At 42.8% G+C, this 18540-nt stretch overlaps 1 protein-coding gene across 2 annotated transcripts in view; it reads left to right on the forward strand.

The window, feature by feature from the left end:
• The window catches only part of smtnb (smoothelin b), a 166471-nt gene that overhangs the window by 121856 nt on the left and 26075 nt on the right, over positions 1–18540 (forward strand). The gene's annotated exons all lie outside the window — the stretch shown is intronic.

Here is an 18540-nt window from a genome sequence, read left to right on the forward strand (position 1 = left end):
ACTTGCATTTTAAAAGCATAAAATAAAACTCAAACTAGATCCCTGGTATTTTTTTATTTATTCTTTGCTCCAGCTTCCAGCAATGGCAGCCTCTTCTCTCTCCCTGTTCTTAGCTGATTAGCTGGTGATCACCTATACCATTCAGAAGGATCAGAACCATGCCACACTATTCATTGAACCACAATGAGCACATCTTTTGGTTAATGCTGAATTCAAGATCTTTTTATATTTGGCCCAGACTTCAAACAATAATTGAAATGTGATTTTTTTCAAAGTCAAACAAAAGGAAATCTATGAAAATTTTGATTCTTGATTATTGATTGGAAGTCTTTGATGCAAGTGCACAATTCTGAACAGGATCAAATTAATCTCCAATGGCCCCACAGCCCACCTGTCTCCTGTGTTGAATTCAGTAATGAACATTCAAGAAAGGCAGTTAAGTATACAGTCTATATTGCTGGGATAAGAGAGGAATGGTAATGGGACAAAACTGAAGGGAAAAGATTTACAAAGAAATTAGTTTGCTGAAAATTTATGATATTTAATTAGAATATCATAAGGCAGATTATTGCATTTTAGCCAGCTAGCAATAATGAGTCTGGTCAAATCAACGGGTACCAGACTACATTTATGGTTCCTCCTCCAACTAATTCATATCCATCTATGACAGGATACAAAATTCCACTCTTTTAAAAAGAAATTGTTGACCATTGTTCCATTTTTGATACTCCTGCAATTTTGGCAGAGGATCTTGACCCCATTCTGAACTTTAACTCCCACGTGTTTTTTCTTTATTTAACAAAATGTTTTGATGCATTAGTTGCCACAGGAGTAAAGGAGGGCAGGTGGAGAGAGTGAAATGTTGAAAGATGTGGGATCATTGAGTCATTGAGTAAGTAGCTGACTGTGAGCTTAGGGTTTCACATTGCACAGGCTGAAGTTAAAATATAATCTACAGTCTATATTACAAGAGAGAGCTTCAGCAATCTGAGTTCACTTGGAAGCAGCCAACTATATGAAGGTAACGTTTCTGATAAGTTAGGCGATGGATAGAACTTTCAGAAATTCTGCTTTCTTCTCTTTATCCTATGTTTGAATAGTGTATTTGTTGAAAAATGGAAAGGCAGAGTATTTTTTTAAAATGGTGCAGCAGTTAGTGTTGCAGCCTCATAGCTGTAAAGACTCAGATTTGATTCTGACCTTGGTGCTGTCTGTGTGGAGCTTGCACGTTCTCCCTGTGACTATGTGGGTTTCCAGAGGATTTTCTGGTTTCCCTTCCACATCCTCAAGATCTGCAGATAGATTAATCCACTGATGTAATTACTCTGAGGATAAGTAAGCGAGAAAAGAATCAAAGGGGAGTCAATGTCCATATGAAAAGGAATAAATTGCAGAGCTTGGGGAAATAAGAAAAGGGGCAATGATCGCATTGCTGGGAGCGGGCATAACCCAATGGGATGCATGGTCTCCGTATCATAATGAATAAAGGCGTAAATTTGAAAGACTTTAGCGTTCAGAGGAACCTAGATATTCTTGTACATTGGTCTCTGGAAGTTTCTATGCAGTACAGCAAGTGGGGATGGGACACGTTTCTGGTGTCAGACCTAAGGAAGGATATGCTTGTGTTGCAGGAGTGCAACAAAGTTTCATCAGATTGATTCTTGTATTAGCGGGTTTGTTGTATGAGGAAAGGTTAGGTAGATCAGGTCTGTACTCACTGAGTTCAGAAGAACGAAAGATTATCTCATTGAAATGTACAAAGTTCTTACAGCCCGAGTGGCTAGATGTGGATTTGATGTTTACCCTGTTGCTAAGTGTCTATAACCGAGGGTCAGTCTTAATATAGAGGATGAGGAATTCAGGATAAGATGAGACATATTCACCCACAGTGTAGTGAATCGTTGGAGTTCCTATGGTGAGGGCAATGGTGGCTCGGTCAGGCAGAGATTGGGAGATTTTTAGATATTTAAGGAAATGTGGGATTATGGAGATATTGCAGGAAGGTGTTGCTGTAGTAACGATTGGCAATAATCTTCTAGAATGGCAGTGCAGGCATGAGGTGACAAATGGTGTACTCATGGCTTTATTTCTTATGATTATATTATGTTCAAACAGCATATCTATGGTGTTAACTGAATGACTGTGTAAAATGGTGTTCTGTTTAAAGTCACAGGTTACGTTTTATAATAATTTAATATGCAAATTTTAATGTAATGTAATTAGAAAACTCTTCTTTCGCTATCTAAATTCTTATTGGGAATTTTTTGATCCGTCTAATAATCGCTGCAATATGAGTTATTCGAATTGAAACAAATTGTGCATTGCATACAAGGAGAGTTTATCCACTGAAGTTTTCTCATTATGGTCTTGCGTACAATGGATCCATCTTGAGATTCCAAAGTCCTTGATCTCATTGAATTTCTGGTAGACAACACATTATTTGAATTCTTCCCTATTTTGCATTCCTCATCTCTTGCATCCCCAACTTCTCTTGCCTCATCTGGTATTTTTTTCCAGGAATGTTTTTACTGATATTAGGGCAGGAGAGACCCAAGAAAGTCCTTGGAAATGTATACAAGTACAGTATTCTAGTTGTGTAGGCAGGAACTGCATATGCTGGTTTACACCGAAGACAGAAACAAAATGCTGGAGTAACTCAACGAGACAGGCAGCATTTCTGGAGAGAAGGAACGGGTGACTTTGAATGTTTTTTGTCGCAATAAAAGTCCTCGCTTAAGGATTCATTTTGAAAAAGTGATACTGATGCTTAATTGAAATTGAGGATAAGATAAAAATTGAAATGAATGTGAAAGTGCGCTGTTTGCAGATTATATGTCAGCAGACACAGCATGGTATTTTTATATGACCAAAGTGAGGTTTGGCAAAAATCCAAAATAAACTATAACCTTTTTATTAACTATGCAAAAACAACTCAGGTCAAAATATGATGCATGTTCAGTTGTATTTGTAAATGGGAAACTTTTGAGTAAATGCTTTTTCAGCTGGATATTAATTAAATTCCATTCACCCTACACAAATTGAATGTTGTCCAAAATTGCTAACATTTTTCAACTTATTTGACTTCCTAAAGAAATGGCAATCCCTACAATTTAAAAATAAGTTTTATTTCAAATTAGTGCTATGCGTTTTGGACAAACATTGAACTTGATTATGACAAAGAAGCACTGACAAGCTTTTGTTTAGGTCAGTATGTAATAGCCAGCTGGTTAATGTTGTAATCTTTTCTGCCTATGTACAATTAATTTGCCATCTCCTACTTGGTGGTGTAGTGACCATAGAGAGTGGTCCTAGTTGTCGAACCCTCAGATTGGCCAGCAAGGTCACGTGTGGGTGCGACCGTAGGGATTGGTCCAGAGAGCGACACCGCTGATTGGACAGCGTGGTCATGTGCGTTTTTGGCGCCCGAAAAGAGTCAGTTGGGAGACGTCTTCGAAGAGAACAGTTAGTTTTAATGGTTGTCTGTAATCTTGTTAAGAAAACTTTGTAATCGGATATTGCTGTCGCAATAAACTTCTTCAACAAAGAACAAGTTTCCAGACTCGCCATATTGGTGACCCCGACGTGATCTGGCCGATCACCGGCCATGAGTGAACACGACGCCTCGTTTTTTGCTGCTGCGCCCGGCGCACCGGAGCTAAGCGCGGTCAGCGTTCACCTTCAGTCGTTTTGGACACATCAACCACAATCTTGGTTTGTCCATACCGAAGCCCAGTTTCACTTAAGAAACATCTCGGCAGATGCGACGAAATACCACTACCTCGTCAGCGCTCTACCGCCGGAGACGACCACAAGGGTGATGCGGTTCATCGTCAACCCTCCCGCAGAAGACAAGTACGAGGCCATGAAGGCACTGTTACTACGAACCTTCAGGTTCAGTAGGCATGACCGAGCTAAGAAACTTATGCACCTACCAGATCTCGGAGATCAGCTGCCATCCGTTCTCATGGCTGAGATGTTAACGCTAGCAGGCCTCATGTTCGAGCTGGCATTCCGAGAGAAGCTTCCCGAAGATGTCAAACTTATGCACACGGATTGTTCTTTTAAGGACCCCGTGGCATATGCAGAAAAAGCTGATGCGCTCATGGCGTCCAAATCGAAAGGAAGCGGTTCGATCAACAAGGTCTCGACATCAGCGGCCACGCCACAGCGACATCAAGATGGCGCCGCGTCTCCCGCCATTTCTCCAAAGGCCCGCCAAAAGGATCTGCACAAGCGCGGCTGGTGCTATTACCATCTACGATGGGGTGGAGAATCCCGCAACTGCCGCTCACCTTGTACATTCTCGGGAAATGCCTCGGCTGATCGTACATAGGGGCAGTTGCGATTGGCCAGAACCGACGCCTCTACGTCCGAGACCGATTCACGGACACAGAATTTTTGGTGGACACAGGAGCCATTGTCAGTATCGTACCGCCGACCGACCTCGAGACCAAATCGGGTAAGACAGGTCCTACCCTCATCGCGGTTAACGGCAGCCCCATCCGCACGTATGGTACGCGGAAAATGTCCCTGGTTTTAGGCCTCCGCACGTATGAATGGCCATTCATTATAGCAGACGTCAGCCAGGCGATCCTAGGCGCAGATTTCCTCTGGGCCTTTTCACTAGTCCCCGACGTCCGAGGTAACGACCTCCGACCCTCCGCCAGCGATGAGCCCGCCGCTCCGCCCAGCCCAACTGTCCAGGCCGTCGTCGCGTCCCCCGACTCGTATGCTGAGGTCCCGGCGGAGTTTCCAGAGCTGCTCATCCAGCGTTTCGACGCCCTTTCGGCCACGCACGGCGTGGTCCACCACATCCGCACCGAGGGCCCCCCCGTTTTCGCTCGGGCCCGGAGGCTACCGCCCGACAAGCTGGTGGTGGCGCGGGCGGAATTTAGGAAGATGGAGGAAATGGGCATTGTCCGTCAGTCCGACAGCCCGTGGGCTTCGCCGTTGCATATGGTCTCCAAAGCATCTGGGGGGTGGAGACCATGTGGCGATTATCGGCGTCTCAACGCTGTCACCACGGCTGATCGCTACCCCATACCGCACCTGCAGGACTTCTCGTCTGGGCTGGAAGGTGCAGTGGTGTTCTCCAAGATCGATTTGGTGCGGGGATACCACCAGATACCTGTGCGGCCGAAGGACATACCAAAAACTGCCACGATCACTCCGTTCGGGTTGTTCGAATGGTTGCGCATGCCTTTCGGTTTAAAGAACGCGGCACAGGCTTTCCAGCGACTGATGGACCGTGTGGGTCGGGATTTGCCTTTTGTGTTTATTTATTTAGATGATATCCTGGTCGCCAGCCCCTCAGTGCAGGAACACCTGGTCCACTTGCGGACTGTATTCCAGCGGCTCCAAGATCACGGGCTCATCATCCAACCCTCAAAGTGTCAATTCGGCCTTCCTTCTCTCGATCTCTTAGGGCACAGAATCACCCCTGCCGGCGCCACCCCTTTGCCCGAGAAGGTGGAGGCTATCCGAGCATTTCCGCGGCCCACCACAGTGAAAGGTCTGCAAGAGTTCGTAGGCATGGTTAACTTCTACCATAGGTTCGTTCCGGCAGCAGCGCGGGTCATGCGCCCGCTCTTCCAGTGCCTTGCGGGTAAACCTGTAGAGTTGATATGGTCCCCGGCCGCGGAGTCGGCCTTTGCAGCAGCTAAGGCGGCTTTGGCAGACGCCACCATGTTGGTCCACCCGAGCGCCTCCGCCCCCACGGCCCTGACGGTTGATGCGTCTGACGTGGCGGTGGGTGGGGTTTTGGAGCAGCAGGTGGGTGGCTTTTGGCAGCCCTTGGCGTTTTTCAGCCGGCAACTGAGTTCGGCTGAGCTGAAATATAGCGCCTTTGACCGAGAGCTTCTGGCCCTCTATTTATCTGTTCGTCATTTCAGGTATTTCCTTGAAGGCCGCCCGTTTGTGGCCTTTACGGACCATAAACCATTAACTTTTGCTTTTTCCAAATTGTCCGACCCATGGTCGGCCCGCCAGCAGCGGCACCTGACTGCCATCTCTGAGTTTACCACCGATGTCCGTCATGTCGCTGGTAAGCTTAATGCCGTTGCTGACGCCCTGTCTCGGCCTGCTTTTTCCCTCATTTCAGCGGTGGACTGCGAGGTGGATCCCCAGGAGCTTGCGGAGGCACAGCTTCTGCCGGATACCGCCTCGGTATACCAGTCCACCACTTCGGGGTTGAAGTTGGCTCAGGTGGCCTGCGGGTCGGAGGGCACAAAAGTCTGGTGTTATGTTTCCCTTCCCAGGCCGGTAGTGCCACCCTCCCTTCAGCGCCGGGTGTTCGATGCCATTCACAGGCTGGCGCACCCGTCCATCCGCTCCACCTCTGCCTTAGTAGCCGCTCGGTTTGTGTGGCATGGCCTGCGTAAACAGGTAGCTGTTTGGGCCCGTTCCTGCGTTCCCTGCCAGACCGCTAAATTCCAACGCCATGTCCAGCCCCCGGTATTGGAGTTTGAGGTCCCAGCGGTCCGTTTTTTCCATATTCACGTGGATTTAGTCGGACCTTTGCCTTCCTCCCGGGGCTACACCCATCTGCTCACGGTGGTGGATCGGTTCACCCGGTGGCCAGAGACTTTCCCATTGTCAGATACCTCTGCTGCCTCCTGTGCCAGGACCTTGGCCCTCCATTGGGTGGCACGTTTCGGGGTTCCGGCTGTTATTACCACCGACAGGGGGCCACAGTTCACTTCGACCCTCTGGGCCACGCTAGCAGAGCTGTACGGTTCCCAGTTGCAACACACCACAGCGTACCACCCCCAGGCTAATGGGCTTGTGGAGAGGTTCCACCGACAACTCAAGGCGGCCCTCAGTGCGAGGCCGGAAGGCCCGGACTGGGTAGACCAACTTCCCTGGGTCCTTCTGGGCATCCGGACCGCTCCTAAGCAGGATCTCGGTGCTTCGTCCGCGGAGCTAATATATGGCTCGCCACTTCGAGTACCCGGGGATTTGCTTCCGGACTCCTCCGGCCAGCTGCCTCCAGTTCCGTCAGTCTTAGCATCTCTCCGGTCACGCGTGGGTTCCCTGGCCCCGGTTCCGACTTCACGTCATGGGTGTCCCATGGTACACGAACCGCCTGCCCTGAAGGACTGCGAGTTTGTATTTCTGCGTAAGGATGCCCATCGTTCCCCGTTGCAGAGGGTCTATGAAGGGCCGTTCCGGGTTTTGCGTAAGGGGACGGTCACCTTCACCTTAGACGTGGGCGGCAGGAGTGAGCTCGTCTTGGTGTCCAGGCTTAAACCTGCGCACTTGGATCCGGACCGCCCGGTCCTGGTCGGCCAACCACCTCGGCAGTTCCACCAGGTCCGGAATCCCCTGCTCCTGTGGTTCAGGCTGCCCCTCTCCTTACTCGTTCTGGTCGCGAAATCCGGCTCCCTGCTAGGTTCCGTACCTCGGGTTCTGGGGGGGGTCATGTAGCGACCATAGATAGTGGTCCTAGTTGTCGAACCCTCAGATTGGCCAGCAAGGTCACGTGTGTGTGCGACCGTAGTGATTGGTCCAGAGAGCGACACCGCTGATTGGACAGAGTGGTCATGTGCATTTTTGGCGCCCGAAAAGAGTCAGTTGCAAGACGTCTTCGAAGAGAACAGTTAGTTTTAATGGTTGTCTGTAATCTTGTTAAGAAAACTTTGTAATCGGATATTGCTGTCGCAATAAACTTCTTCAACAAAGAACAAGTTTCCAGACTCGCCATAGTGGCATGAATACTGTTCACTGTCTGCATATTGGTCATATTGCAATCACAATGTTTGTGCCACGAAAATCGGTAATCTTTTTAAAAATTCAGGCAGCTGCTGATGCCAGAAATGCACAGCCCTCTGGATCTCGGAGATAAGCAAACAGGAACTTCCACAAATCAGCCATTCTTCACGAAACTGAATTAGTTTGTTTCTTTGTTTTTGATCAGTTCCACATATCATCACCTCCCAACAATGCTTACTCTATGATAGGCACAAAATGCTGGAGTAACTCAGCGGGTCAGGCAGCATATCTGAAGAAAAGGAATAGGTGAAGTTTCTGATTGAGACCCTTCTTCAGACTCAAAATGTCAGTCTCGACCTGAAACGTCACCTATTCCTTTTCTCCAGAGGTGCTGCCTGACCCGCTGAGTTACTCCAGCATTTGGTGTGTATCTTTGGTGTAAACCAGTATCTGCAGTTCCTTCCTACACCATGCTTACTCTATGGCAGCGTTTCTCAACCTTTTTACCCTTGCAGAACCCTTGAAATAATTTTCATGCCCCTACATAAAAATGATTATATATCTTTATTAATCTCTTTCTTTCCCTTTGCAAACAGAAGAACTAACCTTGGAGGATAGAGAGAGAGAGAGAGAGAGAGAGAGAGAGAGAAAGGGAGAGACTCAAAAATGCATTTACATATGATTAGCCTATTTATCACTATTTCTCTCGGAACCCCTAGCGACCTCTCGTGAAACCCTAGCATTCCTAAGAACCCCGGTTGAGAAATGCTGCTCTATGGTCTTGCTATTATCAGCCCATGTTTAATTGACATTAGAGTGCCACAGAGGGCTAACGAGAAAAAGTACAATCTTTTATTATTAAACACAGAGAACGCTATAATTACTCAGCAGTTCGAGGAGCACCTATAGGGAAAGAGACAGACTTAATATTTCAGGTAAATGACTTCCATCATCATATTCTATTTTGCCCTCAACAAATCCTGCCTGATTTGCTGGGTATAATAAGGGGTAGGCCATTTAGAACTGAGATGAGGAAATACTTTTTCAGTCAGAGAATTGTGAATCTGTGGAATTCTCTGCCTCAGAAGGCAGTGGAGGCCAATTCTCTGAATGCATTCAAGAGAGAGCTAGATAGAGCTCTTAAGGATAGTGGAGTCAGGGGGTATGGGGAGAAGGCAGGAACTGGGTACTGATTGAGAATGATCAGCCATGATCACATTGAATGGCGGTGCTGGCTCGAAGGGCCAAATGGCCTCCTCCTGCACCTATTGTCTATTTCCAGCATTCTCTCTTTTATCTCAGGTTACCAACATATTTTGCTTCTTTCTACACCTTCTGACGTGCCAAGACCCATCTCTCCGAATATAAAGTTTATTCTTAAAAAAAATCAACAAACATACAGTCAGCTCTACCTTATTGTCTCTGGTGCTTTTGCCTATTGTTTTCAGATCCAAACATGAGTTCTTGGATTTGTTCCAAACTTCAGCCCTGTATAAAATCTGTGAAACAATAGATGGAGTTTAACTCACCAAACATGCTTGTTTAATGTGGGGTTGAACACCATAAAAAAGTCCTTTTTGGAAAATAATGTACTGTATGAACATAAATCAAGAAAAGATTTTGATTATTTATATTATGGTACATCAAAAGCACACTCTGCAATCATATTTGCTCTCCCCATAGTAATTTATAACTTGGCCAGTATTCGAGACTTGGTATTTTAATATATTTTTTAAAGTACAGTAAAGAAAATCCTTTAATCCCTTAAAAAGCCGTTCCATTTTTCTTTTTTTTTAACTGTCTGTCTTTATAATGTGGCGAATTTTCACCGATGACATTATTAAATCCTATGATATATGGTGTGAGCAGATTTTGTGAAATTGCTTCTTCTGCCTGATAGTCAAATTGATTGTCTTTAATCTGCAGGGCATGCCTTTTCCCCTTTGCATGTCTAACTTTTTGTATCAGTGGGACTTTTTACTTGAACTGCTTCTTATTAATACTTAATTTATTCATTGTTACATAACAAAATATGACCCTTCTGGAATGCAAGAGATAAAAAGAAAAATACATCCTGTGTATCTCAAGCACAGGAAGTGTGCCCTTTGTTGTGATGTTAGCAGCTGTGCCATTGTATAAACGTTGGGTGCTGGTCCGCCACTGATTTACATTTAAAATTCTTTAACCTTTGGTTCAAAAGGTAGTGCTGATACCACGAGGCTCTGTATTGCCTAATCATTATAACTACCTGCTGTTCTGCAGTTTATCCTATTTTTCTCCTTCATTGCATCTATACCACACCCTTAACCTACTGTTTGGCAGATGTGTTTCACGTGTCCAGACGTAACTCTGGAATTCCCTGCCTAAACCTTTCTATAATTCCATCTCTCAGTTTTTCAGACCTACTTTAAAAACAATCTCAATCAAGTTTTTTGTCAACTTTGCTAACACTTCCCTTGGTTTCAAATCGAGCATCCAAGAATATTTTCATATGTTAAAGGTTCTATATAAATGTAAGTTGTTTCATTACCTTGAGCCCGTATTACAAGTACTACAAGTGTTACATTTTCTACATTCTGACCTATTTTTAAATGGTTTTGAGAGACCATCTCTTGAACACTACATTTCTCATCTGAAAATCTGCATTACTCCAGTATTTTCCAAAAACCCAGATGTAAAATGCTGGGTGAGCATCGTAGCTCCCCAGCTTGTCTTCAGTGCCTGTGTCATGTTGAGTTCACTATGATTCAATGTTATAGCGACTCTGTTTCACGCTTATACTGGGAAGAGATCAACAAGTGTAAGGAAGAAAAGATTCAAGGATGTGCACAAACCTTCCGTAAGCAATAATCCTGGGGAATGTTTAGCCCAATTTAAGAAGGAGCTTGAAGGACAGTAACCACTTCTCCCATCAATGGAAACATCTGTGGTTCTAAACCTGACCTCTTTAACCACCTTAGAAATACCAAAACTGGAGTTGACATGAGTCATCTTCAATCTCGAGAGCTTTCTGAAGAAGATGACGGAGAAGAAGACATTTGTAACCTTTAACTTAATTTTAACCGTTAACCTTTATGTTGGTATATAATCTAACATTCCATTAGCCTTGCTGGCAGTTGTGCTGTAATACCTGCCCCACAAGTCCAGAATGACTTCTAATCTTTTTCAGATTCACCCACTGATTGTTAGTGTGTTGTGTTGCATTCTTAAGTTCGTTACTTCTCAATTTGCAAAAAAGTCACTTTTTTTTACCTGCTCTTAGTTACTTTACCAAACTCATTTAATTTTTTCATTTTTGAATTGCTGAACTGTTTCCTCAAATTCTTCAGGTCCTTCTAGTTTGTCATTTTCAGCATTGAATTTCTGTGCTTAGATCACTTTTGCAAATCACATAAGTGAACATCAGCAGCGGTTGTAACACTGAAACCTGAAAAATGCCACTCTCCATTTCACTGACCTCTCCATTCACTAAAATGCCCCATCCCTCTGCCACCTCCGTCAACAGCCACACATCACAATTTCTTTAAATGTTACTTTCAATCCTTCAGCCAGAGGATTAAAATTAAGCATGAACATTATGTGCTATACCGGGTGAATCACGGATGAGAGGAGGCTGTGAATGTGGATCAGGCAACTAAAGCCCATACCGTGTAGTATAATAAAACAATTATTTCAATACCTCTGTCGTTATTAGAACCGACGGTTCAAATCTTTGGGTTTGAAAGGTCCTTTTTCAGGTCAAAAGACTCGGAGCAAAATTTGCTGCCAAGTCTTCTGTGAAAGTGCAGGTCTAGGACACTGACTGTAAAGCTTGTGTGCATGCTTGATGCTTGTGAATAATTCCACTGAACGTACAATGCAGTGCAGCTGTCATCCTTTTGTCCCTGCTCATGCTTTTGCTACTAATTGGCTGGCATACCCAATCTGGAAGCCAATGGTATTTATTTGTCCTACAGTATACTAAAATTAGATATCTTTCTGTGAAGACAAAACATTTAAATATAGACTTTGCTGGTGGATACACTGCAAACGTGACCTTAGAAGCTCTTGTACATTGAACCCATTGATTGCCTCCAAAACTGAATATTATTATGTAACTGGATATGGAGAAGGTCAAAGAACCTTGGTGATTGTATCCGATATTGCACGTCAACAAATCACATGGGAAGATCTTGTATATAAAGGAAGCCTGGAAGCCTCTTTGCATCTATGTCAGCATGCCTGGTGTCAACGTTGGGAATTCAAAGAATGAAAACTTCCATACAGTCTCGACTGTTGTTGGGAATTTTGAGGATGCACTGTGCAATGCAGTGAAAGAGATCCATGTTGATTTACAAGTTTTTCGGAAAGTGGCTAATGAACAGGTGGAAGACATCAGAAACCAGATTTTGCCTCTGGCCACCGCCGTGGATGAATTGCAAGAGGAGAACCTGCAGCTCAGGGTAGATCAGCAGAGGCTGGTGCAGCAGATTGAAGCACTGGCCAAACTTCTTGGGATGGAAACAAATGAAGATTCGGTACCACACCCTCCAACTTTTGCAAGTACTCGAAGATCGTCCTCCTCAGGATCACTTCATCTCTCTAGAAGCAACAGTTTGGTTAGTTCACGAGCAAGTTGAAATTTCTATTGCTGCCTACTGGTAAATTTAAATAAAAGGTCAGCATTTTATTAATGTCAGCGTCAGGCTAATTGATAACTATTATTACTTTTCTTGGCAAAGATGCAGTTAAGATGTTAAAATGTATGCTTCCAATGAAAAGGATTTTACTGAGGGAACTAATCAGACACAATCTTATTAAAAGACAGAGTAGATACAAATAGATGAATGACTTACTCCTGCTTCTGTTTCTTATGGCCCTAAGACAATTAAAACCATTGCATTCTTGCTAATGCACAGAGAGGATTTGTCTGCATGAAATTGTATTTCCAAACTTTGTTCACTTTTATCCATCTAGTTGTCCCTGCAATAGCAGTGATGTGACCATCTCCATACCATGGAAATGGTAGAAAAAAGATTAGTTTAACAGCAGTGTCCAATACATCCAGGGCGGCACGGTAGCGCAGCGGTAGAGTTGCTGCTTTACAGCGAATGCAGCGCCGGAGACTCAGGTTCGATCCTGACTACGGGTGCTGCACTGTAAGGAGTTTGTACGTTCTCCCCGTGACCTGCGTGGGTTTTCTCCGAGATCTTCAGTTTCCTCCCACACTCCAAAGACGTACAGGTATGTAGGTTAATTGGCTGGGTAAATGTAAAAATTGTCCCTAGTGGGTGTAGGATAGTGTTAATGTGCGGGGATCACTGGGCGGCACGGACTTGGTGGGCCGAAAAGGCCTGTTTCCGGCTGTATATATATGATATGATGATATGATTGTAATAGAATTGGGGTGGGGCAGCGGTAGAGTTGTTGCCTTATAGCGCCAGAGACCCGGGTTCGCTCCTTACTACGAGTGCTGTCTGTGCGGAGTTTGTACGTTCTCCCCCTGACCTGCATGGGTTTTCTCCAGGATCTCCAGTTTCCTTCCACATTCCAAAGACGTACAGGTTTGTAGGTTAATTGGCTTGGTAAAATGGTAAATTGCCCCTTGCGTGTGTAGGATAGTGTTAGTGTGCGGGGAACGATGGTCGGCATAGACTCGGTGGGCTGAATGGTGTTTCTGCACTGTATCTCTAAACTAAACTAAACTAAATTACTTAACCTCCTCATGGATGGCTGATTTCAAATAACTTCCACTTATTGTTTGCACTGAAATTAATTTGGTGCTTTGTACATGAAATATAACAGTTAAAGAAAATGTGCTACTTCCAGTGCCCAAGTAGACTGAAGCTACAGAATGAAGAGTATTAATGCCCATAACATCCAATTTAAGCCCATGACCTTCACTGAGCTAATGGAAAATAACCATTTTGATACCTCGTAAGTATTTGGCTTTTGCAGGGTATGGAAAAGAAACAACAAATCCTGTTCCAACTGGTTGTTCCAATAATCCCTGCAGAGAAGTATATGTATATCAGAAAATTACCAGCAAATTGATCAAAGTTAGCCAAAATGTATGAGAGTTATGCAAGGATTCTCACATTCTCTAAAATTGGCCCAATAATTTCCATTGAAAGCAACAAATATCAAGGATGGCATACTTTGCAGCCAAAGCAACAATATTGCACTAAGTACTTCCCAGTCAGTTAAAGCGAATGGGTACTTGTCCTTGGATAGCATTAATCATTTATTACCACCATTAACCCTCCTATTTATGGCTTCTTAATTCCTATGTCACAATATGGAAAGTTCAAAAATCTGAAAGCATGTGTGATCTGCTTCCTAATCTCCATAAACTACCCTTTGTCAACTTTAATTTACCTTCCGAGCTATGGATTCAACAAGACTAATAATTTATCCCTGATTTTTGGGAGAACACTGCTTTGGTTTTCAACAGGGGTCCTGCAAAGATTAGGACTGTATACGTTCAAGGCATCAAGACATAGTGTCATACAACATGGAAACAAGTCCTTCAGCACATCTCATCCGTCGACTAAGATTCCCCTTTAGGATAGTCCCATTTGTCTGCGTTTGACCCATATCCCTTTCCTATCCATGAACGATTGAAGCAAAGCAAAGTTTTCCATTTTTCAGAGATTTCTTTATGTACAAATTTCAGCAAAATGTCATTTTGGTTAGAAACTGATCATTCAGGACTAATCAACGAAGCCAAATCAATCCTGAAATTCTTATTCTGTGATGGATATGCATTGTTTTGTTTCTGCACACCAAAACGTTGAGCACTGCCTTTATTAGTTAAGCTCTTAAGTGCTAATATTTATTTTGAGGCTACACACAAGCAATATTTCATTTCCTCTCACTGAACTTGAATCATAACAATTAGAATCATAACTATTTTAAAATATTGACAAAATGCTTAAAACATTAGCTCAAAATCAGTTATATAACAATTTGATTCAGAATTAATCGATGTGTATAGAAGGAGACAACCAGGGTTTCTTTCTTAATCCTTGCTCTCTTTCATCTTCCCATTTGATTTATCTCAGGCTGCTGTGGAGGTAAATCAAACAGAAATTTATACTCTTTCCAATGACTACTGAGGAAAGGAGGAGAGCAAACATGTCAAAGATATCTCATCCGTGAAATAGCCTAGTGGCATTTGGTGGATAGACCATACATTTTTGAGAATGATTTGTTTAGAGACCTCAAAGTAATTTCACTGAGCTTGCAGTAGACCTCTACTCCAGTCGTAATGCCGCAGAGTCATGGCATAACTAATTTATTTGTCAAGAAGTATTTTGTTGATGAAGTAATTAAGGGAAAGCCTGAAGCTGTCTACAGATATCAGTGGGTTCTGACAAAGGTGGCTGTTGGATTTCAGAGCACCTGCACTGTGCTTATGGACATAACATTTAACATTCCATTCTCAACCTCTTCAGCAGCACATATGTCAAAACTATAACGAAGATGAAATGAAAGCATGAGAAATAAATACCTCAAAAATTTGTTCAGGAAATGGTGCTGTTGGGGATCATGATGTTGGACCAAACAGATAGACTGCTTTGATAGCGGTTTTGTAAAGAACTCTTACATTGCCTTCCGCATGCCAGCCTCTTAGCAAATATTTACCAAAGGTGTTTGAAAGTAATTTGCAATACATTGCAATTATAGGTATAATAGAAGAAAATACTATTCTCAATCAAAATCCTCAGATCACATAGAGTCATATAGCATGTAACTAAGCCGCCCCATCTAAGCTCGTCCCATCTTAAGGATCTGTAAAGATCACACCTCTGCCTCCTGTGTTCCAAGGAATAAAGTTCTAGTCTGCCCAAGCTCTACTTATAGCTCAGGCTCTTGAGTCCCGGCAACTTCCTTGTAAATCTTCTCTGTACTCTTTTCCAGTTTAATGACATCCTTCCTAATCAGAGTGACCAAAACTGAACACAATACTCCAATAAAAAATGTAGAAACATAATAAATTATATATTTTGTTCGCATAAAGAAGCGGAGTTAACTAACATGAGTTAATGCTGTCTGATCTTCTGAGTATTTCAAGGATTACTTTTTTTACTCTACAGATGCTGCCTGACCTGCTGAGCATTTCATGCATTTTCTGTTTTCATTTCAGATTTCCAACATCTAATTTTTTTTTCACTTTACGAGTTCTTTTTGTTTTGCCTATTTAGGTTTAGCACAATGTTTGAAATCCTTTCATTGAATCAATCAAAGCCAATAATGTAAAGTAATCCTGATTCACCAGCGATGTACTAAACTAATTCTGCTTGCAAACCTTTTACATTTTACTTTGATAATATTTTTATGTAGATTATTATAAGCTTCGTGAGACTTATTGGCACACTGTTATGCTTATCTTATTTAGTTTAGAACCACATTTCAAACAAAATTCAAAGAAAGATTGAGTCATTTTGGGCTGGGATACCTCTAGTATTCGCACAACCATTTGGCATACAGGCAAGACTTTTTGAAGGATCTTTTGAGTGTTTTTCAGTTCAATATTCATAAAGTGACTGGTAATAACAGTGTATTTAGCTACGGCAATATCAGAGTAAACATTCCAAATGGTATTAATTTTATTGGAAACATGCACCTTTGGATGAAATTCTGCTGAGGCAAGCTGATTTGAAATTGTGCCTCTCCAATGCAATTGAAAAATGTGTTTTTTATTTTCAATCTGTTGCACATTATATGGCATCATCACAAAATAAGAATGAGGAAAAGCTATAAACAGGACTGAAAAATAATCTTTCCCCCAGTTTATATATTGTTGAACACACTGAATTCAATGTATTCTTTTAAAGATAATAGATAATCTGACTGCATCTGTTGAAGGTGGAATGCACTACATTTTACCATAGAAATAGATTAAATTACCATTTTCTGCATCATGGAATTCATTGTGTAGATGGAATTCATTGTGTAGATGGAACTCCAGTTCGCTCTCTCTGAGAGGAGAACATTCTTAGCCATTTGTGATTGATGATTATTCAATCTGTGCATCTGTTGCAGGTCATGCAACAGTGCATGGACATTCACTGCAAGGGTCAAACAGCACCAGTTGGAAGTGTAACTTCCAATTTGACAGAATTGTACCTTGTGGCTATTTAACAGATAATACGGTGGAGAATATTGTTTGTTTCAAAAGCTGGAAAAATCTCATTAGTCTTTAGAAAATATCCAGGCATAATGAATGATATGTTTTGCTTACGAAAACAAAGCATTTGAATTTTTATTTTTATCGTAGACTATCAAAAGCATGGAGAGACTTACTGATACCCCCTTGTGCTTCATATCCTATTTCAGATGTGGGTGTCATCATTAATTATTAAATTCATTAATATATCTTCCTTATATTACTGGGCCAGCTGTCCATGTTCTATCTTTTTGTGTTGATGCAGGCAATTGACTTGTGAATGTTCAGTTGTGCTGATTGTAATAACCGACCTTACCCGTCCTATCTTTCTTTCCTAGTAGCTTGCCATGTTGAGAAATACTTCTAAACATGCCTTTTAGAACTAATCTCCATGACATTTGACATAGATGTTCTAGCTATTTGGGGAAATTAATTGAGGCATTTTGCTCTGTGAGACACTGGTTGCCAAGTATTAGTCTCTTCCCACTTTCCTGATTTGTTTACATAATACTTCATAGAATCTATTTAAATTCTTGTGTGTTATCACTGAGAACAAGGATCAATTACGTTGAACAACAGCTGCAAGAATTGGTTCTGGCTGAATTTATGACCCAAAACATCACCTATCCTTTTCTCCAGAGATGCATCCTGACCCGCTGAGTTACTCCAGCATTTTGCCTCGATCTTCGGTGCAAACCAGCATCTGAAGTTCCTTCCTACACCTCCCTTTCTGTACCTCCAGAGTGACCAGCTCGGGCTCCCGAACCATATTGTCTACCACATTCTCTGAATCCCACTTGCTCCATAGTGAGTCCATCTGCAGCTCCAATCCCTCTTTGCGGTCTATCAGGAGCTGCATCTGGACACATTTCCTGTAGGTGTAGCCATCGAGGACAATGGAATTGTCCCAGATCTCCCACAACCTGCAAGGGGAAGCTAATCACTGCCCCAGCCTCGATAACCTTTACGACTACTCCCTTTGACAAAGACTGTATGAGTGAGAGCAAACCAGCTGCTTGCTTGCTACAGTGAACCTAAGCCAAGGGAATGTCCTAGAGTACTAATTATATACTTCTTGACTTTTGTTGTCTATTTTAATACTGGCAGCAATTCAACAAACATTGTTGAAAGGTCATACTGTGACATTTAGCTATTTGCATAGACTCAAAAGTAAAGGAACACATTTTATGTTGTACTACTTAACACTTAAAGCCACCTTCTTCTAATGTATTGGTAAACAACAATAATTTGTCAAAACCAAAGTAACTGATGGAAATCTAAACCGATAATAGAAAATTCATCAGAACCTGTGAGAGAAAAATAAGAGTCGTTGGATGGAAGAGCAGAACCTCTTGAGTGTAGGAAGGAACTGCAGATGCTGGTTTGAACCGAAGATAGACACAAAATGCTGGAGTAACTCAGTAGGACAGGCAGCATCTCTGGAGAGAAGGAATGGGTGACGTTTCAGCTCTCGACTCGAAATGTCACCCATTCCTTCTATCCAGAGATGTTGCCAGAACCTCTGAGGTTGCCTTTCCCAAAAGAGCCGGACAGTGTATGTTAGGGATCTGAAATAAAAACATTGGAATAGTTCATCCAGCTACAATATGAGGGAGTCGCAAGAGTACAATGACATGTCAGAATAAAAAACTTTGTAATTTGTTTAATGACAATGTTTA

Source organism: Rhinoraja longicauda, chromosome 25 (assembly GCF_053455715.1).
Source record: "Rhinoraja longicauda isolate Sanriku21f chromosome 25, sRhiLon1.1, whole genome shotgun sequence".
Classification (NCBI taxonomy): Eukaryota; Metazoa; Chordata; class Chondrichthyes; order Rajiformes; family Arhynchobatidae; genus Rhinoraja; species Rhinoraja longicauda.